Source organism: Eublepharis macularius, chromosome 1 (assembly GCF_028583425.1).
Source record: "Eublepharis macularius isolate TG4126 chromosome 1, MPM_Emac_v1.0, whole genome shotgun sequence".
In the NCBI taxonomy this organism is placed as follows: domain Eukaryota; kingdom Metazoa; phylum Chordata; class Lepidosauria; order Squamata; family Eublepharidae; genus Eublepharis; species Eublepharis macularius.
The window spans coordinates 218782351-218809212 of record NC_072790.1 but is presented as its reverse complement, the minus strand read 5'-3'; the positions used below and the strand labels follow the sequence as shown (position 1 = coordinate 218809212).

The 26862-nt window shown below is 44.9% G+C and overlaps 1 protein-coding gene across 3 annotated transcripts in view; it reads left to right on the top strand.

Annotated features, from left to right (window-relative positions):
- Window positions 1-26862, top strand: part of LOC129335464 (L-threonine 3-dehydrogenase, mitochondrial-like) — a 69715-nt gene that overhangs the window by 20616 nt on the left and 22237 nt on the right. Inside the window, exon 1 of one of the 3 annotated variants that reach the window (XM_054988024.1) lies at window positions 26817-26832. The exons of the other annotated variants lie outside the window; for them this stretch is intronic. The gene's annotated coding sequence lies outside the window, so the exon portion shown is untranslated. Of the gene's footprint in view, window positions 1-26816; window positions 26833-26862 lie in introns of those variants that run through there. 3 annotated transcript variants of the gene reach the window in all.

The window sequence follows — 26862 nt, the reverse complement described above, 5'->3', positions numbered from 1 at the left end:
AACTATCAGCTATCCAAACAGTCCGAAATTGGCCAGCTGCAAAGAGCAGGAGCACTCCCAGGGGCAGCATGAGGCCCTGTGTGATGATGTCACTTCATGATGTCAACGCACAGCCCAGGAGTGCACGTGCACTAAGACATCAGCAAAAGTAAGTTCCAGATCTCCCGCCTCCCATCCAGAGGGTGAGGGGGGCTGGAAACACACTTTCTCCACAATAGGGCCCAAAGCAGCTTACATTGTTCTCTTCTATTTTATCCTCACGACAACTTTATGATATAGGTTAGCCTGAATATGTGTGACTGGTCTGAGGTCACTCAGTAAGCTTCCATGACAGAGTAGGGAAGGGATTCGAATCTGGATCTTTAAGATCCTAGTCTAATAGTCTAAACTCTATACCACTCAATTGCCATTTTCAACAACAACAAAAAAAACACCCTGATGATGGGAGGGAAAGAATGGTTGCTGTGAGAATCTGGCCTCATACTGCTTCATACTGTCGGATATGGCCTCATACTGCTTCAGTTTATCCCTTGATTTCCGCATGAATGTTTTCCTCTAGTTTTTGCTTCATTATTTTGTTTCTTTTAAGACCACTTTTGTCCTAATCTTTTTCTGGAAGCTGATTTTGAGTTGATTTTTTCCCTTATGCGTAATATTTATTTTTGAAGGAGCGGTTGTCCTGCCCTCTCCTACCCACCTTCAACCCTCTTTTTGATGACTAGTCATTGGTCATTATTGAACTGCTCCTACTTGCAGGCCTACCTCCCCCCCACCCTCGGTTTTGTTTTTGAGCTTTTAAAATCATCTATTTAATGCAGGTGTATTGACCCTACTATTGGTGCAGTGGGTTCTCTGAATTCCAAGGTTTCATTTTAAAAAGAAATCTCTAACCCTTTACCTTGCGGTGATATGCCTTTTTTCTTATATCTCTACAAGGGAAGGGGTTAGAGACAAAAAAATTAAAACTGGGAATTCAGAGAACCTGTTGCATTTATTATTACAATGGTAGATTGATTATATTGATACGAAATTGATTATTTCTTTAGAAATCACAAAAGCCCTAGTTTCCAGGGTGGTGGGGGTGGTGGCCACATCTGGTGCCAGAAAAAGCAGTGTGGTAGAAAAGCTCATAGCCACTGCTGCTCTGGGCTCTGTACCATCAGGGGTCAGTTTGGTCTGCCGGTGCTGGCCTTCACCCTTTGGGCCATCTCTTGCATGGCTCTTCAGTTTGCATTGGGGGGGGCAGCTTAGGTAGGGGTGGCAGAGCTGCTCCCCGTTTAGGCTTCCCCAGCAAAGACTGGCAGTATGTTCATTTTGTCTTTTTTTAAAAAAATTCAACCTTTATGTTGATACAGTAATATAAGCATGTACAAAAAATAAGTGTGTGCTGTGACATGACCAATAATGCCTCTGAGGGCAACAGCACTCTCACTTTGGATCCTGAATATTTAAGGCACATGAAGAAGAAGATAAACTATCTCCACAACTGTAAACATGAAAAGCGAGGGCAGACATCTGGAAGAGCCATACCCAAACTGATTTCACTGCTTGATGATCGACCACTAAGAAAATCAGGAATAAGTAGGGTGTTGTTTTGCCAAAGACAAATAGTTCTTTTGGATTTGAAGACAATGAACATACAAGTGTGGAAGGAATGCAAATTTATTAAATCCCTCTAGCAATTTACAGGAAAGAAATTAATAAATACAAAAACAGAGAACAAATACAGAATAGATTATGGTTGTTGTGGGTTTTCCGGGCTGTATTGCCGTGGTCTTGGCATTGTAGTTCCTGACGTTTCGCCAGCAGCTGTGACTGGCATCTTCAGAGGTGTAGCACCAAAAGACGGAGATCTCTCAGTGTCACAGTGTGGAAAAGATGTAGGTCATTTGTATCTACTCAGGAGGGGTGGGGTTGAGCTGAGTCATCCTGTAAGAGTTTCCCCGGGTGTGGAATGCTAATGGCGGGAGGCTTCACTGTATCCTGAGGAGGTTCTTTTGCATATGGATTGGTACTTGATGTGCTAATCTTCTCTGCAGGGCTATTGTCGGGGATAGAATGTTTTGTTAGCCTGGTGTTTTTCAGAACTGGAAACCATGCTCTGTTCATTCTTAAGGTTTCTTCTTTCCTGTTGAAGTTTTGCTTATGCTTGTGAATTTCAATGGCTTCCCTGTGCAGTCTGACAAAGTAGTTGGAAGTGTTGTCCAGTATTTTGGTGTCCTGGAATAAGATACTGTGCCCTGTTTGCGTTAGGCTATGTTCAGCCACTGCTGATTTTTCAGGTTGTCCAAGTCTGCAGTGTCTTTCATGTTCTTTTATTCTTGTCTGGATGCTACGCTTTGTGGTCCCGATGTAAACTTGTCCACAGCTGCAGGGTATACGGTATACTCCTGCAGAGGTGAGGGGGTCTCTACTGTCTTTTGCTGATCGTAGCATCTGTTGTATTTTTCGGGTGGGTCTGAAACGTCAGGAACTACAATGCCAAGACCACGGCAATACAGCCCGGAAAACCCACAACAACCATCGTTCTCCGGCCGTGAAAGCCTTTGACAATACATAGAATAGATTATATTTATACCTCTATACTGCTCTTGGGAATCCCTGTAGATGGCAGTGAGTGAACTCCTGCTTCTGGTTGGTTGCACAGCACTGTCTGCAGTTTAGCCTGAGCTGAGGTTCTGCAAGGGAGGGGGTTTCTAAGACTTATATAGATACGTAGTTGCACCCGGTACTTATTTTCTCCTAACTCTTCAAAAAGACATGAGATATTCTAAGCCAACTGATAAGCAGAATGTCTGGCAAGTATTGAAGATAAGAATGTAACTTACACGCTTGTACCAGGTGCCTAGTTTATATACCTCACTCCTAAATGCAATAATATAGATAAATGGACATCAGAGTGAAAAATAAGATCTTTAAGAGAAAAACACCGTACATTGCCAAAAAGAAATGTTCAAGCGTGGTCTGCAAATGGGCACAAGATAGTGGGACTGTGGCACACCACTTACTCCTCGAAAACCCAATAATCTTCTGCAAGGTGCCACTACAAGTGTGCAGATAAGCCCAGGCTCAGGGATAATGACTGCCATGTGAGTGGGAAAATAAGAACTTTCTCACCCACATGGCACCCATCCAGGATTTACTGCGATCTTTCCCAAAACTTTGCAATAAAGCAGTCTTGGAAAAGTTTGTAAGGAGACTGGGGAAACCCAGAGAGTTGCACGAATGCACCTTGATGCTGTGGAAAAGCAGGAACGTAACCTGTTTCCAAACAGCATTGAACTCAAGTCAGATAACCTATGCGGAAGTAGTCTCTATTTCTTAGACTCTTGTGGATTGTGTATCACTGTTCTCTTTCCAAAGTCCTGCAGGGCTCTTTCCTGTGTGGTGAGCCTTCTGCATGTTTTCATGAGAAGTGAGCTGGTCTTCTTTGACTGCATGCATACTTCATTGGAGCGAGAGCCAGTCTTGCCTTCTCATTCTGGCCTACAACAGTGAAAATGGAAGGAGGGGGCTTTTATCCTGTAGCAATGTTTATCATGGAAATAAGCGGGTGCGCCCCAGTCCCTAGGGAGCAGTTATGCACAACTCCCATTGAAATCTATTTGTTCACAACTAAGTGAAATATTGTTAATTTCAAAGGAACGCTAGTATTGTGTTTATTTACATTTTTATCCTACCCATAGTCCAAGACGCTTATTCTCTGGATTGTGACTAGGGTCTGTGCACTAATCTGTACAAAGCAGCAATCTTGGGCTTCATGGCAGATTGGGGCCAAACAAGACTGGATGCGGGAAGGTGTTTGTGGGGGTCTCTTGAGCAGCTGAGTAAGCTGTTGGTTTTACTGAGAAGATGCTATTATCCCCATGGGAGAGACATTTCCCCCTTCTCTTGGGAGTAATAGCAGCTTGGAAATGGAAAGCTTATCCTCTGGTTATACTTTCCAATTGAATAAGCTTCACCCAAGCAATTCTGATTCTGCATTTTAAAAATGCAGGCAATCCAATTACCCTTTCTGGGCCCAAATTTGACCTAGGAAGTCTCCTGCTTTCTGGCCATGTTCTCTAGCCGCTTCATCACTCTGGTCCTGCTGTCTCCGGCTTCCTGAAAGTTCTGGTTTGGATTACCCCCATCTAACTTGATTCAAAAAATCCCTGTTGGTCTTTAAGGAGCCCCAACGCTCCTGTTTATATCAAACATGATGGTTCTGATTTTATACTTTTGGTCCGCGCGCACTTTTCTCAGGGTGCTGTGGAGATGGTTTTGCTGTGTGAGGGTATGTTCCTCGTGCTAGGCACTTCACAGCTCACTGAAAGGCTTTGGTCTAGTACAGGAAGAAGTGGGCTCTGCAGCAGAGGACATCTTCCACTGATCCTGAAGATCCAAGCTGGTATCTCTTGTACAGATATAGGACCTAAGCTGCTGCTGCTGCTTCCATAATATTGTCTTTCATTACATCTTGTGCCAATAAAAATGGGAATATGATGTCCGTCTTGTACTTTGTTCCGAATTTATATTCTATTACTACTCCCTGTAAAAAAATCTCCTTGCACATATTGCTGCAGCAGTGCTATGTTCCTGCAGGAATTGAAAAGGCAATGGGAGACCTATAAATCCTCTGATTCTGCTGCCTGCTGCACATGGAAACTGCTGCATAGGCAATGTTGCTCAATACAGTCTGTGAACTGGAGGTTAGCCTGGTGCTTAGCTGTCAGGTACTGGGAATTATGGGCTGTAACAGAAGTATCTCAAAATTAAAACAGGAATTGCATCCTTATGGTGATTCCTGGGAAGTGTCTTATCTGTAACTGATCCAAAGGCGAAATGTGAGCACTACTATCTTAAAATGTGTGGTGAGTTTGCGCACTGCCTGTTGTTCTCAAATGGCTATGAATAAAACCTGGGAGGGGTGGATCTAGACTAACCTGGCAGTTTCCTTCAACCCACCCCTTCCTACTGCAGACCTCCCTTCATGTCATTCCTCAGGCTCCCATATCCCCCAGGAGCAGCATATTATGGAGATCAGTGGGCTGGGGTAGGAGGAAGGAGGCAGGGTAGTTCAGTTCTGCCACTGAGAAATTTAGTCTGGAAACTATTTTGGATTAGGCCATTTATAAATCTAAATGTTTTACATCAATACTGAGTAATAACCTGGGGTGAGATGCAGATGAAGCTGAGCACTGTTGACTTCAACTGGAAGAAATGTGCTTAACTTTTCCATAAGTAGGATAGCTTGACTTCAGCTGGTTTGCTCCCATAATCAATTAAAATAGTGCATATAGCAAACAATCTGAAAATTACATAATCTGTTTGTAAAACACAGCTGCGATTTAAAAAGACCATAAAGAAGAGCAACAGACTACTGACAACCTGTACACACACAACATCTTGCATTGCTTTCTAAAACATTGTAGAGTTGGGCTTTATCACCCTTAATTTAGCAATAGATTCCAAAGAGCTGGGCAATAACCAAAAATGAGGGATGCTCACTCCCTCTGCTCAGATCACACTTTGCAAATATCACCTTTTGAACACTCAAAATAATGCCCCCCTTCACATTAAAGATGCTTTAAATATGGTCATACTATTCCATGCTATGTCAGTCCCTTCTTTGGAATATTTGGTGTGACACCCCTAATAAAAAAAAGTATATTACATTTGTCTTTGAATTTTTTTTCTTGGACTGGCATAGATGCCTCCATTTTGTCTATCACTTCAGAACCTTTGAATAATTACAATCTGTTTGCAAACTGGGAGTTAACATTTGTTTAAAATCTACCTTTAAATGTTCAGAAATGTTGTTTCCTAATGTTCATAGTGCCTGTTGGATGAAATCATCTGCCTCACACAAAGTCAGAGTCTGCAATTTAGTGTGCTGCTTTATGGGATCCACATGAGTAAATATTGCAGTTATCTGCAGAATTGCAACCTGCTTGTGGTGAACCACTTGGGCCATCCAATTGCTACAGGCACAGTTTTGTAAACTGCAGCTGCCACAATAAGTCTCCCTTCTCCCTGGGAAAGCAGCAGTGGGTGGGTGGAGGGGGGTGATTTTAGCAGAAGGGCAGCTGGAGGAAACAGCATTGCACAACCCTTTCCCTCCATCTTCCAAAGATAGAATGGTATGATTTAATGTCTCCTGGCCTGAGGTCTCTGGAGGTTGGTGGGCTGCAAATTATGTCGGGAGACAGATGATGATATCCTGACTAGCCTCATGATGCCTTTACAACATCATTGCAGCTGATCTTGCTCCTACACAATAGTCTACGGGCACCCACACCTAAGGCTTAAATCACTTGTTAATTGTAAAGCTCCAGAAGATTGAAATGCAATCTTTAACTTCCTATGTACCATGCAGTTCAAAAAAATATTAAATGCATTTAAAACTTCTGCTTTATTTTTTTTGAGCTTCCAAAAGCATAGTTAAAAGTCTTGGCTTTTCCCAGCTGGGTTTCTATTGCTCCCTCCTTGCCAATCCTCCTCGTCTCCCAGCCTTCAGGTTAAAAAAAATTGTGGCAAGTGCCACATATCCTATACGTTTCCCAAAGTCTTGCACAATTCCTTCTTTCAAGAGTCCGATTCCCTCTGTGCAGAGTTTAGGAAGCTGTATAGGCCGTGCACAGCTTGCTGAGATATTTAATGATGTTGGGTGCAGGTAACGAGGAGAGAGCCTGTTGTATACGCAGCCCTTGGCGCTTTCTTCCTTTTTCTTCCACCCCCTTTTAGTATCTATCTTTTTTGCAGTTGCCAACCTCAGAGTAAGGCCTGGAATCCTCCAATTACAGCTGATAACCAGACAACAGAGATCAGTTCCTCAGAAGGAAATGGCACCTTCAGAGGGCAGACTATAGCAGCACCTGTAAATCACCAGGAATTTCCCAAGCTAGAATTTGCAATCCTTTAGGCCTTGTGTTTTCTCTTTCTCTCTATTCCTTTACCATTAGTCCTGCCCCCAATCATTTCTGGTTTCTGGGTGAGATGCTAGGGTTGCCAGGTCTGGGTTGGGACATTCCTGGAGATTTAGGGATAGAACCTGGAGAGTGCAGTTTTGGGGGAGGGAAGTGGCCTCAGTGAACTATAATCAGAGTTTGCAGGTCCCTATACCCTCCTGGCAGGAGAGGGGAATCCAGGGAAGTCTCCTCATGCATGCATTTTGTGCCCGTGCTCCCAGCAGGGCACAATTGCATCACTTCCAGGAAGTGATGTCATCATGCTGGCCATGGGCATGCTCCCACACTTCCCGCAGGACTCATGCTGGCCAGTTTGGGACCAAAACTGACTGCAGTAAAGCACAGGAGGACATCTGCAACCAGCGCAACGACATCACTTCAGGTAGTGATGTCACGCCTTGCCAGTAGTGTGCCTGGTGCACGCTTTCCTGGGTTGCCTGCTGGTGGTGGACAATCTCCAGGAGGGTAGCTGCCTCTCGCCAATCGCCAGTGATCAGCGGGCAATAAGGCAAACCCCTGGGAGATTGCCCACCACCAGCAGACAACTGTTAAGCCCAGATATTATACCATAGAGTCTACCCTCCAAAGCAGCTGTTTCTCTAGGTGCTCGCTTTCTCCTTTCCCTTCCCCTTTGCTTTCTTCTGTCATTATTCTGTCCCATCCCCCCTCCTGTCCTCCAAAAGAAACTTAGCACTTTTCCTCCGCTCCGTTCCAGTTTGTGAGGCAACAGGCAGGAGATAGGAGGGAATGCTTTGGGGCTCCACCTCCACACACAAACACACATTCAGAGAGGGCAGTGAGCAGCGGCAGAGAGGGGAAGGCATCTCCCACATTTCCCAAGAAAACTTGTGCGACCCTCGTCTCGTTTGGTGCGGCTCTAAGTTGCCCTGTGCTGCTGCCGTCATCACTAGCACACAGCTGCGGGCCAGGCACGGTAGATGGCTGGGGCAGATCCGGGGCAACTAGGCAGGCTGGGTGTGCGTGTGCACGTGCTCACGGGCGGCAACAGCCCTGAAGCTGCCCCCAGCCTCAGGTGCTAGAAACTCTGGCACTGGCCCTGTTGATCTGCCTTGATTCGCATTGAGAAATGTGGACTATAAATAATAGAAATAAATAAATCTACTGCTTAGCATAAGTCTTGAATACTCTGGTACAGTCATTGAATGAACTAGAGGCCGCATTGTTTGTGCTTTCCATCTGTAAAATGAACGAATTTTCCCCCTGGATGTGTTCTATACGCTTAATTTACTGCATATATGTGTGACTAAATTATGTAAACTATAGTGCTCTCACCTTTCATTTTCTATGCCTTTTTAGTTTCTCGCTTGTGGCAGAATAGGAATCTGGATTGTGATAGACTTAGCTGTGTTGGGTCTGTTACATGTTGCTGTATCGCTTGGTGGGACTTTTCAGTTCATGGAATAGCTGTGCACCTCAGATGAAGAGGGTGGTTTCTTGGGGTTCCACCCTCTTGTCTCTCAACTCTTCCCTGGGTACAAGAGTCCAGCCTATGGTTGCCAGCTGAGGGCAAATGCCATTCATTGACACTGCAACGTTATTTCTAGCTGCGTAACCAGAAGTGATGTCACGTTTCAGGATGCTGTAGGATTCATTGAAGGCTTGCAGCTAGAAAAGACGTTGCAGCATTGATGGATGCCATTTGCCCCCCCCCCCTTCCCACTGCCCTATGGAGCAACAGTGGGGCAAAGAGGCAATTGGCAAAGCGGGCAACCTGGCCTGCCTAGCCCAGCCCCTTGCCAGATTTATGCCTTCTAAGAGCAGGCAACTCTGGTCTACTGAAATCCAGTGGAATTAGCCACGTGGTTTTTCTCCATTGTCTCATGTGACTTTTATGAATAACTTTAGGCTTATGCTTGAAGTCTAGCTGGATTTGGCACAGCAGTTCATTTTTCCTGATATTATGTGTGGCCTCTTCCTTTTGGGGTTTCAAAATGATATCCTTTAACCAAATTTTTCCCAGAGTACAAGAGTTTGCCTGAGATAGAAAAATCTTTAGGCTGAGCAAGATTTATGTATCAGCTAAATAAAGTATACTTTAGGGTTCTGGATAATGAGGGACCTCTAAATACAGAAAAAGCTCCTAAATTATTAAATTACCATTTTCTTTGGTGCTGCTATGGACCTTTTACACTTGACATTGCTTAGATCCTCAACCAGGGCCGGATCTAGGGTTGCCGGTGCCCAGGGCAACTGTAGTCTGACCCCTCGCGCGCAGTGCACGCGTGCTCCCGATGCTGCGTGATGACATCATTTTGGTGACATCATCATGCAAGGCAGAGGCAGCCACCCCCTGTCCTGCGGGGCAGGCGAATGGTGCGGGCAGCCTTGCAGCCCCTGGCGCTGCCTTTTGCCTGTCCTGCGGGGCAAGCGAATGGCGCGGGCAGCCTTGCAGCCCTCTGCGCTGCCTTTTGCCTGCCCTGCAGGACAGGGGGCGCATGGCAAGCTGCCCCCCCCCCGTCCTGTGGGGCAGGTGAAAGGCAGTGCGGGGGGCTGTGAGGCTGCGCGCTCTCAGCTGCTGGCAGTTGCTCCTGGCGCCCCCTCCCTGGCGGTGCCGGGGGCAGACTACCCCCTGCCCTCCCCGGATCCGGCCCAGTCCTCAACATGTCTTAATTTGGCACTGTCAGTCCTGTATGCCCAGTCCCTTGTTGCTGTTGCTTTGAAGCAGCTGACTTTGCTTTTGAAATGTGGATAGAGTGTCAGACTAGGATCTAGGAGACCTGGACTCTAATCTCCACTCTGGCATGGACACTCCCTGGGTGACATTGGATCAGTCACTCTCTCACAACCTAATCTGCTTCACTGGCCTGCTGTGAGGGTAAAAATGCTAGTTGAACCATGTGTGCCACTCTAAATGGTTTGGAAGAAAGGTGGGATAAAATTCTAGAAAACAAACAAAATAACTGCAACCCCATCGTCCAGCTAAAGATCTCTACAGTGCTGTCCATTTCAGAAGGGCTACGGGTCGTCTGTATTTTTAGATTCCTAGGTTCCCTTTTAAAAAAAATTCTGGACTCAAAATTTCTCTTGTGATTGCAGTTCCTCAGGTACCCTGCATTTTGTCTTTGTTTGTTTTCAGTTGGTCACCTAAGACCTTTATCCCAGTTGTAGCTTCCTCTTGTTTTAGTGAATAAGCTTTGATAGCTTTAGTGGATCAAATATATCCTGAGCATCCATAGTGCTTAGGATATATTGGTTGCCATTTTACATAGGAGGAGGAACTATAGCTCAGTAGTAGAGCATCTGCTTTGTATGCTGAAGGTCCCCGTTTCAATCCTCAGCATCCCCAGTTAAAAGGACCAGGCAGTAGGTGATGTGAAAGACTTGTGTGTGAGACCCTGGAGAGCTCCTGACAGTCAGAGTAGACAAGCATGACCTTGACTCATGAGTTCAACTTTATGGCAAGGCCTTGAGCACATTGTAGCAATGAATGGATTGTGTTGCTGTTGCCAACCAGATATTGTTTTTCCTATCTTCAGATAAACTTATTTAAAATACAAGTCTTATGGGACCTGGACAAATTCTTACCCTGTGTTACCCAATTTTTTTTTATCTGGCCAAGAATTTTGGCCACTCCAAAGTGTTTCGTTTAACAGTTTAATTGTGGAAAACAATAACTGCTTCTTTGAGCTTTTCTGGCACAAGTAGCTGCCATATGCCTGCTACATACGGTTTTCATGAGTTTTCTGTACAGTACATCATTTCTCAGTTCTGGAGTCACTCACAGAAATCAAGTAAGGTTTAACTGTATTGAGAGATTTTTTTAACAAAAAAATTGCCTGGTGATTAAGTGTGTGGGTTAGTTTTCCATCCACAATGCCCTCCCCCGCCTTCACCCATTGGAGATCAGGAGCAGAGCAGGTGGCAATGCCCGCCCCCTGCCTTCACCCAGCGGAACGGAGGAGGAGGCAATGCTTGTCCACCACCTTCACCAAGCTGGGATCAGGAGTGGAGCAGGTGGCAATGCCCGCTCCCCACCTACACCCAGCTGGGATCAGGAGCAGAACACGTGGCAATGCCCCCCTGCCTTCACCCATTAGGGATCAGGAGCGGAGCAGGTGGCAATGCCCATCCCCCGCCTTCACTCAGCTGGTATCAGGAGCACAGCAGGTGGCAATGCCCACCCTCCTTCACCTGGCCTGTATCAGGTGCACAGCAGGAGGTAATGCCCCACTCCCTTCACCCAGCTGGGATTAGAGGCGCAGCAGGAGGCAATGCCCACCCCTGTTCAACCTGCTGGAATCAGGCATGCAGCAAGTTGTAATGCTCGCCATGCTTCACCCAGCTGGGATCAGGCATGGAGCAGGTGGCAGTGCCCCCCCCCCCCCACTTCACCCAGCTAGAATCAGGTGCGGAGCAGGAGGCAATACCCACCCCTTCTTTACTAAGCCGGGATCAGGAGCAGAGCAGGTGGCAACACTCACCCCCACTTCACCCGGCTGAGATCACGTGTGGAGCAGGCGGCAATACCCTCCCCCCCCTTCACCCGGTCGGGATCAGGTGTGGAGCAGCCAGCAATGCCCACCCCCCTTCACCCGGTTGGGATCAGCCACAGAGCAGGTGCAATTCCTCCCGCCCCCTTCACACAGCTGGGAGCAGGTGACAATGCCTCCCTGTTCACCTGACCAGGATCAGGCATGGTGCAGGCGGCAATACCCACCCCCCTTCACCCGGCCATGATCAGGCGCAGAGCAGGTAGCAATACCTCCCCGTTCACCCAGCCAGTATCAGGAGTGGAGCAGAGGCAGTGCCTGACCCCCTTCACCCGGCTGGGATCAGGGATGGAGCAGGCAGCAATGCCCACTCCCTCTTCACCTGGCCAGGATCAGGCGCAGAGCAGCTAGCAATGCCTACTCCTTTCACTTGGTCAGGATCAGGTGTAGAAGAGGTGGCAGTGCCCACCCCCCTGCCTTCATCTGGCCAGGATCAGTCATGGAGGAGGAGGCAATTCCCGCCTACCTGCCCTCCCCTTTCTAGAACCCGTTGTATTTTCCCCCCACAATGGACTTTGTTGCTAGTAAATATATAAACAGAACAGAAATGAAGGCAGAGGCACTGCCCCAAGGCAGCACATATGCTACTCCACATCACCTCCATAAGCGAGAGACCCTACATCACCAGATGTTCCCCTTCAGCCAATTGTATGCTTGTGAGAGAGATGCAGAGAGCTTCCTCAACCTTTGGCTATCTCCTTTAAATATATGGAGAGACTTCCCACTCACTAAACTCAGAAAGCCAGCATGGTGTAGTGGTTATGTCAAACTAGAACCTGAGACTCAGGTACAAAAGTGCTTTGGGTTCCCATTAAGGAGACTAGTAGAGTACAAATATCTAAATAAGAAATGTATCTCTCTACACTTTAACTTTCGTTTAGATAACATCAATTGCAACTTCTGTTCTATAGCTTTAAAAAAGAACAGTTGCCGATAATGCTCTTTAGTTCCCATCTTATTTTAGCATTGGCTTGATTTTAAGGTGGCATTGGCTGTGTAAGAACTTTTTGTCTGGAAATCAAAGTTGCAAAGTTCCTTATCACCATTTCAGAGTCATTAACTCTCCATAAATAGCTTCGTTGATACTGATGAAAGTCAAAGGGCTCTCAGCTTCTAAAACCTGTTTTATATTCTTACGTGGGGAACAAGTACTAAGACTACTTTATCTGTGTGGCAATCTGTCATGTTCTACATAAGGCTTTATCTCCTTTGTTAGCTACCTGCCAGTGATGAGGTTTACATAATCTTGATTTTATATTTCTAGATCGCTGCTGCAGTATTTAGGAACGAATTGGTGAAAAGCTAAGGCCTCTTCCTTGCTTGTTCATTGAAAATTCCCTTAATTTCATTTTTAAAAATTACAGAATAGTTATCTGGGGGTATAATAAAAGGAAACTTTATAACATTAAAACACTGAATTCTATTCAGTACAGTTGTCTTGTTGTATGTGTGTCACAGTGGTTTGAGGGGTGACAAGGTAAACTGCAAGAGGTCAAATAATAGGCGACAGAAGGGATACAACAGAGAAGCAATGAAAGCCCTGCATAATCCCCTCACGAAGATGGGGTTTCCTTCAAGGAACAGAAATGAATCTTGGATTTAAAAGCTGTATATGTCTACAGCACACCCATGTTGTCTTTAAAGGCATTTCACTCATTCTAAAAGAGAAAATAGTTAATATAATTTTTTTCAGTACTCCCCCAAATTTCCATTTCTTCAGTTGGAATTTTTTTAAAGGCTTAAGGAAAAAAAAAACAAAATATGGTTTTTTTTCTGGGCCTTCACATCTCTAATTGTCCAACATCTGTGCGAATGATAGCCAGTGTGGTTTGGTCTAAATAGTGTTGAACTGAGGATATATTGGTATTAAAAAACTCCTCTTGCTCACAAAACTAGTTCCTACCAATCAGTTTCACATCATTAAATTGTAGTGTTGCCAGGTGCTCGCCACTGGTGGGCAAACTCTCAGTGGTTTGCCCCTCTGCCTGCCAATTACTGGCGATCAGTGGGAGGAGGCAGGTCACCTGGCAATCACCCACCACTAGCTACAATACTCCGGTGTACAGGAACTACAAGGTTCCACAATCTTTTAAGAAATTTTTATATATATTTGTATTTTTTAAAAGTGCAAAGTGCTAATATTGTGCAAACAATAATCAGTACATATAACAAGATCGATCAATAGTCATTCCAATCCAACTGGTAAAGTTCATCAATATGCATACAAGTCCAACTGGTAAAGTTCGTCAATCCATGAGCATTGCAATCAATACATGAAGGTAAGAATTCCACTGTATCACACAAATGCCAAGACAGTGACCTCCAAGTCTTATTATCCAGCAAAAGAGCTGTAGCTGAGCGTTTCTTCAAACCACCAGCCCACCCACCCACCACTGGCAGGCAGCCTGGGCAAATGGGCATGCACAATGCCCACCTTGCATGTGATGACATAACTTCCAGAAGTGATGCTATTGTGCAGAGTGCACATGCATTTTGTGCCAGGGCCAGTTCTTTTAGAATCAGCCCAAAACATTATGTAATGACTCCCACACTGCGCAATAAAGTCAGTTCTGTCACAGGGCTTGGAGTACGCAGGCAAGAGAAGTTCAGGTGAGTCCTGGCCTCCGTCTACTCTCCTGCTGTGCTGATCATCAGAAAGACCTGGAAGCCCTATTAAAAAGGACATTATTGTAACCTGAATTGTATTAAATTCTGCCAGGCTTGATGCTTCCGTGATTTTGGTGGTAAATTTTAAATATTTTATTTAAAATATTTTATGTCCCACCTTTTTTCCTTAGGCCTAAAGCAGCTAACAGTGCAACAAGAAATTGCAAGGAGACAATGATATAATGCTCCATTAGCAAGATTATAAATGCAGCAAAACCTTCCATAACAGTTTCCCTTCCACCCATGTAAGGACAGCCTCCATACCCACTCTGATAGGCTATTCCAGTGGGAGACTACCACCAAAACAAATGTCTGTGTTGCTACACAGACAATCTCAAAAGAGGGCTGTCCGTGGAATGTAACTGGCATGTGAGAATACATTGGGAGATATGGCCTGACAAGTATGAGACACCTAGGTAGGGTTGCCAGGTCCCCTTATCCTCCCAGCAGGAGGGGGGGACCCAGTACTTATCTTTCCTGTGCCGTTGGGATGCTCCTCTCATGCTCACAGACCTGCGCCGGCATGATGATGACACTTCCAGGGAGTGATGTCATCATGCAAGGCTGGGAAGAACACATGCTTCACAGTGGGCCAATATGGGCCCGATTCAGCCCATTTGAGGCCCAAATCGGTCTGCTGCAAAATGTGGGAGCATTCTCAGGGTGGCACAATGACATCAGTGACATCGTCACGCCAGTCCTGGGTGTGCGCCCAGGATGCCCATTCCCCACCTTTCCCTCTGCCAGCCAGGTAAGTGGTGGTGGGGGACAAAAGGTGGGAGCAGGGATCCCCTGCCCCTACCGGGGGAATAGGATCCCTACTCATAGGCCGTAAGCCAGAGACAGCTTTAAAGGTAACACCCAGCACTATATTAATAATTATAGTTAATAAATATTATTTTTAAAAACCCACCTAGCTAAAGATCATTGAAAGTGCTATAGAAGTGACTATACACCCAATTGGGCTCAGAGAGGAAGAATCTTGGATGCCTAAAAGTGATGCTGGCTTCTGTATCCCATGGGATACAGAATCCATACCAGAAACGTGGAAAGAAGCTACGATATCCTTAATACCAAAGGATGGAACAGATTTGAAAGAAATTAAAAACTATAGACCAATCTCCCTGCTGAATGTAAACTATAAAATCTTTGCAACTATATTATCAAGGAGAATGAGGAAACTAATGGACCAGATGATCCACCAAGATCAGGCCGGCTTTTTAACAGGACGATAGACTAGCCATAATATAAGAAAAATACTAAACATTTTGGAGTATTACGAGGCTCATCCAGAAAAACAAATGGCTCTGATGTTCCTTGGTGCAGAGAAGGCGTTTGACAATCTCAATTGGCAATTTGTGTTTAAACAACTAGACGAGATGCAGTGTGGAGAAAATTTTCTCAGAATAATTCAAGGAATTTATGATAAACAAAGGACTAGAATCTCAATTAATGGCCAACTAACAAAATCGATAGAAATTGATGGACAACCTTGTCTTGTACCTTTATCTCCTCTCTTGTTTATACTGACACTGGAACCACTTATGGACAAGATCCGAAACTCAGACGAGATCAGAGGAGCCAAAATTAAGAAGCAAGAATACAAAGTACAAGCATTTTCAGATGACTTAATTTTAGAAGACCCTTTAACATCAATACAGAAGCTCTTGCAGGAAATCAAGGAGTATGGAGCTTTGGCAGGATTAAAAATAAATATTCAAAAGACAAAGTTGATTACTAAAAACATCCAAAAACGACAGATGGAAGAATTAACTCAAAAATCGCAACTAGTAATTGAAAAGAAGATAAAATATTTAGGAATTTGGATGACTAACAGATGTAGCTCCTTATATGAAGATAATTATGGGATACTGATAAAAACAATCAAAAAAGACCTGGAAAGATCTTCAGGTATCACTGACAGGAAGAATAGCAGCGATAAAAATGAATGTTCTCCCAAGAGTTCTATTTCTGATTCAAAATATTCCATTAGGAATACCCCAAGTATTCTTTAAAGACCTTAATTGGGCTGTACAATCTTTTATTTGGCAGAACAAAAAACCACGAATCAAACTGAAAGCCCTACAAGATACTAAGGAAAAAGCAGGCTTTGCCCTACCAGATTGGCTCCTATATTATAAGTCTTGTGTGCTGACCTGACTGACAGAGTGGATCACTTTGGAAAATGAAAGACTTTTAAACCTGGAAGGTCATGACCTATTGATGGGCTGGCACACGTTTCTCTGGTATAAAAAATGGGAAAATCATAAATATTTTAAAAATCACTGGATAAGGAAAGCACTAGTACTGGTCTGGGAAAGAATAAGATATACCTTTTATGAGAAAATTCCTTTGTGGATTTCCCCAATTGAAGCTTTTACACATCCTTCGTTGAAAAAAGAGTGGAAAACTCCCTACCTACAAGATCTTACTGAAACCAGCTGGGCTATTAAAAATCCAAAAGAAATGGCAGAGCTAGACATTGAGTTGGGATGGTGGGGCCAGGCACAACTGGAATCCAGATATAAAAAAGATAAAGCAGTGGGATTTTACAAAAAGGATGAAAATATTGATGTGATACTATGTGGTACTAATGTTAAAATGATAAAGAAAATATATGCTATACTTATAAAGGCAAAATTACAGGGAGAAGAGGTCAAGGATACTGTGATAAAATGGGCTGAGAATGTGGGACATACAATAGATTTAGAGCAATGGTCACAAATGTGGAAAAGTAATTTAAAGATGACAAAATCGGTCTCACTGAAAGAAAATGTATATAAAATGTTTTATAGGTGGCACTTAACCCCAATTAGGTTAGCTAAATCTCGCTTAAATATGTCAAATAATTGCTGGAAGTGTGAGAAGACACAGGGATCTTACTATCATATGTGGTGGACATGTAAAAAAGCAGTGGAGTTTTGGAAAATGGTACATACAATGTTACAACAGATACTCAAGACTCCACTACCTTTGAAACCAGAATTTTTTTAATAAACCACATATTGGTCCCGGTCAATAAAGAGCAAAAGCATTTGATGTTGAATACAATTACAATAGCTAGGATTGCATATGCGAGACTTTGGAAAATGACAACTATCCCAACACAAGAAAACCTGGTCCAAAAAATACTTGAGATGGCTGAAATGGACAAATTGTCAAGTTTATTGAAAGAGTTGGACAATACAACCTATAATGACATTTGGGAGCCTTTTTACAAATGGATACAAGATAAGTTTGGAGAAATTTAATTTTCAACTAAGATGTGGTCTTTTATGGACATTATAGAAGATAAATGGAAAAACTTGTAAATAGAGAGCTGACTAGCAGAATACTATGACATGTATTAGAGTGAATGGTGCAATGTAATAGATATGTAACTTCTTTTTTCGTTCTTTCTTTCCTTTCTACCCCCCTTCCCTCTACTTTCTACTCCCTATTTTCTATCTAACCCCCCCCCCCAAATGTATATATATAAAAAAAGTGATGCTGGCTTCTAAGAAATTGAACTTTCTTTTTTAGAAATATGGTTTTCCCCCCTTTTTTTCAAATGTTTTTTTTCTTTTTTTCTCTATATTTTATAATTAACTTTAAAAAAATTAATTAAACTTTATTTAAAAAGTAAGAAATTGAACCATTTTTTCTATCCATGTGATCATGAGTCAGTTCAGATATAATGTTTCCCAGAACTGAGAACATATGGCTCCTTTGCCTTTCTCGAAACCACAGTCAACTTGTGAACCATGATCAAACTCGTTTGCAATTCTGTTTCTGGGAAAACCACACTTGGCCTGGGTCACTTTTAACCACAAGCTATGGTTTGCTGAAAGAAAATAAGGGAACCTGAGCGCCTTAGGATGGGATGGGGGGGTACACCTTAGGATCCCTCAAAGCTCAAACCAGGTAGGACTCACCTTTGCGTGTACTCTGGAGCACTTCCTTCTTTCGCAGGAATGACAACAAGAGAGTGAAGGCCCCCGCACAGTCCTCTGAAGCATGCTAGAGTTTGCTGTGGAGCTCCTTGGCCCATTATCTGCACCTTTCCCCCTTGCTGGCCAGGTGAGTGGTGGAGGCTGGGAGTAGGGGATCCCCTGCCCCCACTAGGGGAATGGGACCTCTAGTGCACCTGCACTCAAACACAAGAATTCCATGGAAAATTAAGCTGAGATTACATAGCTCAAGCAGGCAAAATGCCACCCAGAATGCAAATGGCAGAACTGTGCGGCAAAAATGGCCCTAATCCCCTGCCCACTGTACTATTATGTGCTGAGATTCCTAATTTGGGTTGCTGTTGCTGGGAAGAGCTCGTGCTTTACCTTGCTGCCTTAGTCAGAGCATATTTTATTACCCCAGGGATGATTTCTGTGCCTGCTTGCATATGAGAGGGCAAGACCCTCCACTTCCCTTTGCTATATAGTCTCCAGACCTGTTGCTACCAACCTGATTTTTCAGGCTTCCCTTTCACCAGCAATTTGGCACTAGTAAGCCTCTAAGCATATGCAGATTGCCTTGCATGAACAAATGGCTAAGCACAAGGGGGAGAATCTTGGCACAGTCTTCTTAAACAAAGGAAGATTGTTATTGTTCTATACTGAATATGTTGCAGAGCTCAGAAATACTAGGGAGATACTATCATGGCATAGAGGCTAAACAGACTAAAGAAAGAAAATCAACCCTGCTAAGCAGTCTAATTTAAGATTTGCTCTGATGTTACCTTAGCATCCCAAATCCAAGCTGATGTGATGGATCTCCTGTTCTCCCTCTGAGGCGGAGGACATCTTGGGTTGTTCCCACCATCCAGTCGGGGAGGCAGGAAGTCAAATCTTCTTCCTCTTCCTTGGTAGGTGGGACCACCCCCGGGCTCTCAGTTCTGTTCCTGCCTCCGGGGAGAGTGGTTCTATTTAGGATAGCTCAGCTACCTAATCTACTATCCGTATTTTTTCTCTTCTAAAAGTACCTTACCTTTCCTTTCCTCTCTACTCTTATTTCCCCTTTTCCTTGTCTGGAGAAAAAAGGTGCCATGGCATCTAATGAGTCATTGGACTTGGAGGAGAGCTTTTGGGAGAGGGTGACAAGCTGTTCCCATGGAGCCGTCCTTCCAACGGCGGGAAAAAGCTCGGCCGGCACCAACTGAGCTTGTTCGGTTCCCCGGCGGCGAAGAAGCGGCGATGGAGGAGAACCAGCTCTCAAAACGGCCCCAGCTGTCCACAGGGGAGCCAGTTGCAGCTGTGCAGCTCAGAAGACAGGCTGGGAGCGGCGCCGAAAGTCAAACCTCCTTTTCAGCGGGAAAAGGACCCACGGCAGCTGCTTTCATGCCAAAATGCTCCGACGTGATTGCCAGTCTCCCGGCGGGAGATAAAGGGCAGAATCTTTGTTCCAGTGACCAGAGCTCTAACAGAGAACTTCATGGAGATACAATAAGTGTTCCTTCCAACCCTTTAAGCCGAGAAATGCTGGCAGCAATAAGACAATCAATGAGAGAAGAGATTTTATCTCTGTGCCAGCAGGAAACAGCCCCTCAGGGGAGTAGATATCTAGGCAACCCTTGGCCCACCAAAGCAGCCAGAAAACAAGTCCAGAGCTCATCAGCTGACAAAGTGGGTGGCTGGATGAATGATGTTTTCTCCCATAATGAGGACTCAGACCAAGGGGATTTTTTGCCGGAGGAACAAGAGGAGAAAGAGTTGTCTACCCTGAGCAATCTCATAGGCTTTTCCAGCCAGAAGATTATCAATACCTTTTGTCAAAAACTCTGGCAGCATTAGAGCTTCAGGAGGGCTGTCGGAAGAGGAAGAGCCCAGGTCAGGGGGCCCCAAAACAAGACCCAAGGGAAATAGGGAATTTTTCCCCAGGACAGATGACAAACCCAAGGTATTCCCTTTCCCTGAATACTATGGACGCCAGCTTAAGGCAGAATCAGCCATGCCAGCAGCAGTTTCCAAACTCTGTTAAAAAGCTTTATACATTACCTACATTTGCCAATGAGCTTTTACAGGTACCAGCCATCGACACACCGGTAGCGGCGTTGCAGTCTCAAGGGCTCCTGTCTGAAGATGGACAAGGGACTATCAAGGACAGTCTCGACAAGAAAGGAGACGTGGCCTTAAGACGAGCTCATGAGGCTATGGCTATGGCAATTAAGGCCTCCGCAATAGCTTTGACAGTATCCAGAGCCTCTGTGGTATGGATTAGACGATTGATCCAATTACTTCCAGAAAACAACAAACATCTGCTGGAAGGAGAAAACAGAATACTTAAGGCCAGCACATTCACCGCTGACGTGACTCTAGACGCCTTGTCTTCCTCTTCTAGGGCCATGGCGTCATCTACAGTGGCCAGACGACTTCTGTGGCTTAGAGCATGGCCCGCAGAGGCCCCATCCAAAGTTATTCTGATGTCCTATCCCTTTCAGGGAGGGAAGCTGTTTGGGGACCAGCTGGAAAAAATTCTTGTAGAGACTAAAGACAAGAAGAAAGCACTTCCCAAGTCTTTGAAGAGACCAGAAAGAAGAACCTTTAGTTTTCAGCCATTCCGCACTCACCATACACTCTCCAGAAGTCGCCCGGAGACCAAGCGATCCTGGAACCTTCCGGGCAACCAAGCTCGCAGAGGAACCTTTCAAGCTAGGTCATCATGTCAACAGGCGAACCGTGGTGGCCAACATGACATGGAAGACAAAGGGCACAAGCCCTGACTCTCTGAAAGCTCTCATGGGAGGTCGTCTGCTTCTCTTTCAAGATGCTTGGTTAAATCACAAGACAGACGCCTGGGTCAGAGAAGTAGTATCCAATGGCTATTCAATAGAATTCACCTCCTTTCCACCAGAGCGATTCATAATCTCTCCACTCAAGAATAATCAACACAGACGCGAGATCATGATCAAAGCCATTCAACATCTAATAGACATTCAAGTGGTAGAACCAGTTCCCCACGATCAGTGGGGGAAAGGTGTGTATTCCATTTTCTTCATGGTTCCAAAGAGGAACGGAGACTGGCGAGCAATCCTGGACCTCAAGTACGTGAATTGTCGTTTCTTCCTCAACAAAGACAAGAGACTCAAAACCAAACAATTAGTTTCAGCTGTGATCAGGCAACCTGTCTCTCTCTTGATGGAACTGGCCAAATTACTGGGACTATTAGTTGCAGATGCAGAAGCTGTGTATTGGGGACGATTCCACATCAAACCACTACAGGCCTTCCTGAGGCCCTTTCAACTGCAGATTGCTCAAAAGATGACTGTCAAAGTGAAGTTTTCCCAACCTATCAAGATGGTGGACTATAGATTCCAATCTACGTCAAGGGAAGAGTTTTCTGCCTCCTCGATACTTACAAATCTTCACAGACACCATAATAATTTATGGAGCTACTAATGCGGTATGGCGATCGAATTGAATTAATTTTCTTCTTGATACATGGTGGCCTGAAGAAAGACATTTTGGTCTGAAACGAGTGAAGAAAGACTGCCGGCTCGTACTCGTTGCCATCTATCTACTCTACCACTCTCCTGTTCTGAGCGTTGTCCTTTGGCAACGCGTTACGTTACAATTTGAATTATATGATTACCCATTGTGGTCTAGGATTGATTTCAACTGGAACTTTGAATGGTATTGCTGTTGCTCTGGCATAGCCACTTGCTCCGAGTGCCTACAACGTATCAGATTACAGCTTGAATCGTTGTGAACCATATATTTACCCATTGTGGTGAAAGATTGTTTCGGACTGGGAATTTGAACGCTAATATTGTAGCGATTGTGGATTTTGTATTTGTAAAATTGTGAAATATATGTAAATTACGAGTACTTTCATAACTGTGCCTCTCTCACTTCTTTGTCTTCTATTGTACTAGGTTGGGGAGCAACCCTGAACGGGTCTCTGGTTCAGGGCCAATGGACAATTCAGGAATCAAAACTCCCCATCAACGTGTTGGAAATGAGGGCAGTATTCTTGGCACTAAGACACTTCAAGAGCGAAATAGTACACCGTTACTACTTATTTGCACAGACAACATCACGACCAAAGTGTACATCAACAAGCAAGGGGGAACCAGGTCGTCCCGCCTACAGATGGAAGCGAACAAGTTAATCAGCTGGGCAGAAGCTAACCTTCTTTAGATACAAGCAAAACACATCAAGGGAGCCCTCAATGTCGAGGCAGACTGGTTGAGCCGGGAATCCCTTCACCCAGGGGAGTGGTCCCTCAAGAGGGACATATTTCATCTCCTATCATCTCACTTCGGACAGCTGAAAGTGGATCTGTTTGCCTCACATCTGAACAACCAACTCCCGCGATTCTTGATGAGGTATTACTGCCCGAAAGCAGAAGACATGGATGCGCTAACCTCTCAGTGGCCCAGAGGTCTCCTGTATGCCTTTCCTCCTCTGCCACTGATTCCCAAACTGTTGTGGAAGATACGAGAACAGGAAGCAACAGTAATCGTGGTGGCCCAGGAGACCCTGGTTCTCGACCATTCAGCTCATGTCCGAGGAGCCTCCCCTCCGTCTACCAGTGTTGCCAGACCTGCTACAACAAGGCCCGATATGGCATCCAGATCCAGGATGGTGGTCCTTGACACGGTGGAAATTGAACGGGAATCTTTCCAGCAACAGGGCTACCCTCTGGAGAGAATAAGGACTCTCTTAGCGTCCAGAAAGGTGTCCACGACAAGGATCTACAATGTTACATGGAAAGCTTTTGTTCACTGATGCAGACGTAAAAGTGTGGACCCTAGGAATCCCTCACTCAGAAATATCCTAGGTTTTCTACAGGAGGGTTTAGACAGAGGCTTGAAACCAACGACCCTAAAGAAGCAGATAGCGGCTATCAGCACAATAATACCATCTCTGGGAAAGCATCCTCTAGCATCACATCCACATATCCTCAGGTTTCTGCGAGGCGCAACATTGCTGAATCCTACTGCAATACACCACTTTCCTACATGGCGCCTAAATATCGTTCTGTCAGCTCTTACCAAATCACCTTTTGAGCCTTTGAGAGATGTGTCTCTACATTGGTTGAAGCTAAAGACAATATTTTTGGTTGCAATAACATCTGCCCGCCGTATATCGGAGATGTCGGCGCTTTCCACACGTCCAGACTTGTGTATATTTCACAAAGACAAAGTAGTGTTAAGAACTGATCCGACCTTTTTGCCTAAGGCATATTCCAATTTTCATAGAGCACAGGAGATTAATTTGCCATCTTTCTGCCCTAGCCCTAAACACGCAAGGGAACGTGAATGGCACACCCTAGATGTGCGCAGAGCTCTCACAGTATACCTAATTAGAACTGAGCAGTTGCGGCAGAGGGGCTCTCTGTTCATTAACGTTACGCCTCCAAAATTAGGTCAACGCATGTCAGCAGCAGCGATTGCGTACAGTATCAAAACCTGCATCAAAGAAGCATACAAAAGCCTTAAGCTGGAAATACCTAATGGCATCACAGCACATTCAACATGGATCGCAGCCGCAAACGCAGCCCTGAGGAAGAATGCCTCAGTAGAAGATATATGTAAGGCGGCCACGTGGTCCTCATTGTCGACCTTTATCAGGCACTATCGCCTACATACTTATGCATCAGCAGACACCGCCTTTGGAAGAAGAGTTCTGCAGCATGTGGTAGAGGACAAAGATCTAATCCCACCCAGGATATGAAGGGACTGCTTTGGAAGCACCCAAGATGTCCTCCGCCTCAGACGGAGAATGAACCTTTGGACACTTACTGTGAAGGGTCCTTCTCCTCTGAGGTTAGGAGGACATCTTGCCCTCCCTAGATCTTCATTTTCTGCCTCTTCTACCTGTCTGTCTAACAGGTTCTAAACTGTTTTTTCCCCCTGCATGTTTTCTTATATTTCAACAGTCCAATTGGGCTTTGTTCTGTGGTTGTGGTTATAGTTTCCAATTTGTTTAATAGTTTGGAGAGGATACTGCTGTGACGATCCACCAGAACTGAGAGCTACGGGGTGGTCCCACCTACCAAGGAAGAGGAAGAAGATTTTACTTCCTGCCTCCCCGATTGGATGATGGGAACAACCCAAGATGTCCTCTTAACCTCAGAGGAGAAGGACCCTTCATGGTAAGTGTCCAAAGGTCCGTTCCCTAAAGCACAAGAAATATAGGTGAATGCCCCCTATCCCCTTGCTTCTGTCCCAGAACAAAGGAACACTGATACAGGCAATGGGTCTACACCAATCCTGGGTTGGGGAAGAATCTCTTGTGGTCCTTTAGGCCAGCCTTTGCCTGTGCTCTGGCTTTATTGGCCATCTAAGATCACACAAACATTCATCCTAGCCCAGTTTGACAGTGAAGCAAATGGTTGAAACCTCATCTTTGCTCTGTGGAAACTTTATTGCCCTCTCTTCCTGAGAAAAGAGACTTCCTGAGGTCAGATTTCCTGGGTGGGAGAAGGTTTAATTAAAGAGCCTCTTCCGGTTAAAGATACAATCACACTTATTAATCAGATTTTTCCAGAGGATGTAACAGCCTTATTCCACCATTGTCTGACAACCAGTTACTTCCAATGGAATAATGAATTCTATGAACAGATGGATGGGGTGGCCATGGGAAGCCCTCTCAGCCCAGTTATAGCAAACTTCTACATGGAACATTTTGAAAAACCCAGCTCTAGAATCAGCACCCCACAAACCTACAGTCTGGTTCTGGTTCGTGGATGATACCTTTATCATTTGGAGCCATGGTGAGGAAGAATTGATGGAGTTTTTAAACCACCTCAACAATATCCACCTGAACATACAATTCACCATGGAGAGAGAAACCGAGGGTAAACTTCCATTTCTAGACACCTTGGTCATCCGCAAAGCAAACTTTCAGTTAAGTCACAAGGTCTACAGGAAACCAACTCACATGGATCGGTACTTACACAAAAACTCCAATCACCACCCTCGACAGAAAAGAGGCATAATGAAAACATTAGTACACCGTGCAAGACGGATATGTGTACCGCACTTTCTCAATGAGGAAATTAATCATCTAAACCACGCACTTCAAGCAAATGGCTACTCCAGAAATGAAATCAGAAGAGCGAGTAAACCAAGGACAAATCAAACAATTAAGGAAAAACAGTCTCCCACAGGAAAAGTGTTTTTGCCATATATCAAAGGAGTCACTGATCAGATGGAAAAGCTTATGAAAAAGCACAGCCTACAAACAGTATTCAGACCCACCAGAAAAATACAACAGATGCTACGTTCAGCAAAAGACAGTAGAGACCCCCTCACCTCTGCAGGAGTATACCGTATACCCTGCAGCTGTGGACAAGTTTACATCGGGACCACAAAGCGTAGCATCCAGACAAGAATAAAAGAACATGAAAGACACTGCAGACTTGGCCATCCTGAAAAATCAACAGTGGCTGAACATAGCCTAACTCAAACAGGACACAGTATCCTATTCCAGGACACTAAAATACTTGACAACACTTCCAACTACTTTGTCAGATTGCACAGGGAAGCCATTGAAATTCATAAGCATAAACACAATTTCAATAGGTAAGAAGAGACTTTAAGAATGAATAGAGCATGGCTTCCAGCCCTGCAAAACACCAAGCTAACGAAGTACTCCACATCCCACAATAGCCCTGCAGAGAAGATTAGCATATCAAGCACCAATCCATATGCAAAAGAACCTCCTCAGGATACAGTGACGCCTCCCTCCATTAGCATTCCACACCCTGGGAAACTCCTACAGGATGACTCAGCCCAAACCCACTTTCCTGAGTAGATATAAATTACCTGCCAACATCTCCACACTGTGACACTGAGAGATCTCTGTCTTTTGGTGCTACACCTCTGAAGATGCCAGCCACAGCTGCTGGCGAAACGTCAAGAACTACAATGCCAAGACCACGGCTGTACAGCCCGGAAAATCCACAACAACCATCAGAGAGCCTCTTTATTTCTCTCTTACACAACCGCATGAACATCAGGCATAGACAGGGATGTGAAAACTGGGGAGAGGGCAGAAAACTTGGGAAGACGACTTTTTTCCAAGGACTCCCTCATTCCCCCCTCCCCCAGCTTTCTAGCACCTGCAATGTTGAAAAGCATGGAGCAGCGCTCAAGGGAGAGATTGAGCTGTGCGGTGTTGGTTTTCACCCTTCCTAATTCTGGCAGGGAATTATGGAAAGGACTTCTTTCAAGGCCAGTCTGGTGCTCAGCCTAGCATAGCATGGCATAGCTCGTTTGGTTAAGATATGCTTTGTAGATTGTGTAGGTTGTTCCATGCACATTGACGCTAGAAGGGTAGTCCTGTTCTGTTGAAATGTGACCATGGCAGCTTTTTGGTCTCTTTTGCTGGTTGATTCTGGGCACTGCCCATTCCCAACTTGTAGTTCCGAAACATCATTACCTTCAAGTGCTGTTGTGGTAGCTATAGAGTAGCAGCCAATCAGTAAGGGTTAATTTAGCCTCCTGTTCCCTGAGCCCATCATGCCCGTATTAGAAAAACCGCATTCTTGGCTGCATGCTGTCTGCAAAATTCTCTGCCCACGTTGTGGTGACGTTATTTCAAGTCAAACAAACTGAGCTGTGATGTGTCTGCCTTGTGCTGATACCATGTGTGTGCACATAGCCTAGTAGACAACTCCCACTCCCTCTCAATTCCTGATTGGCTTAGTATAGAGGCTGTGCCCTATAAATACTCCTCTCACTCATCTCTTGTTTCTTTGCAAAGCCGCTGGCAGAAAAGAAGGTAAGATGAACAGGAAAAGTGAGAAGTGCC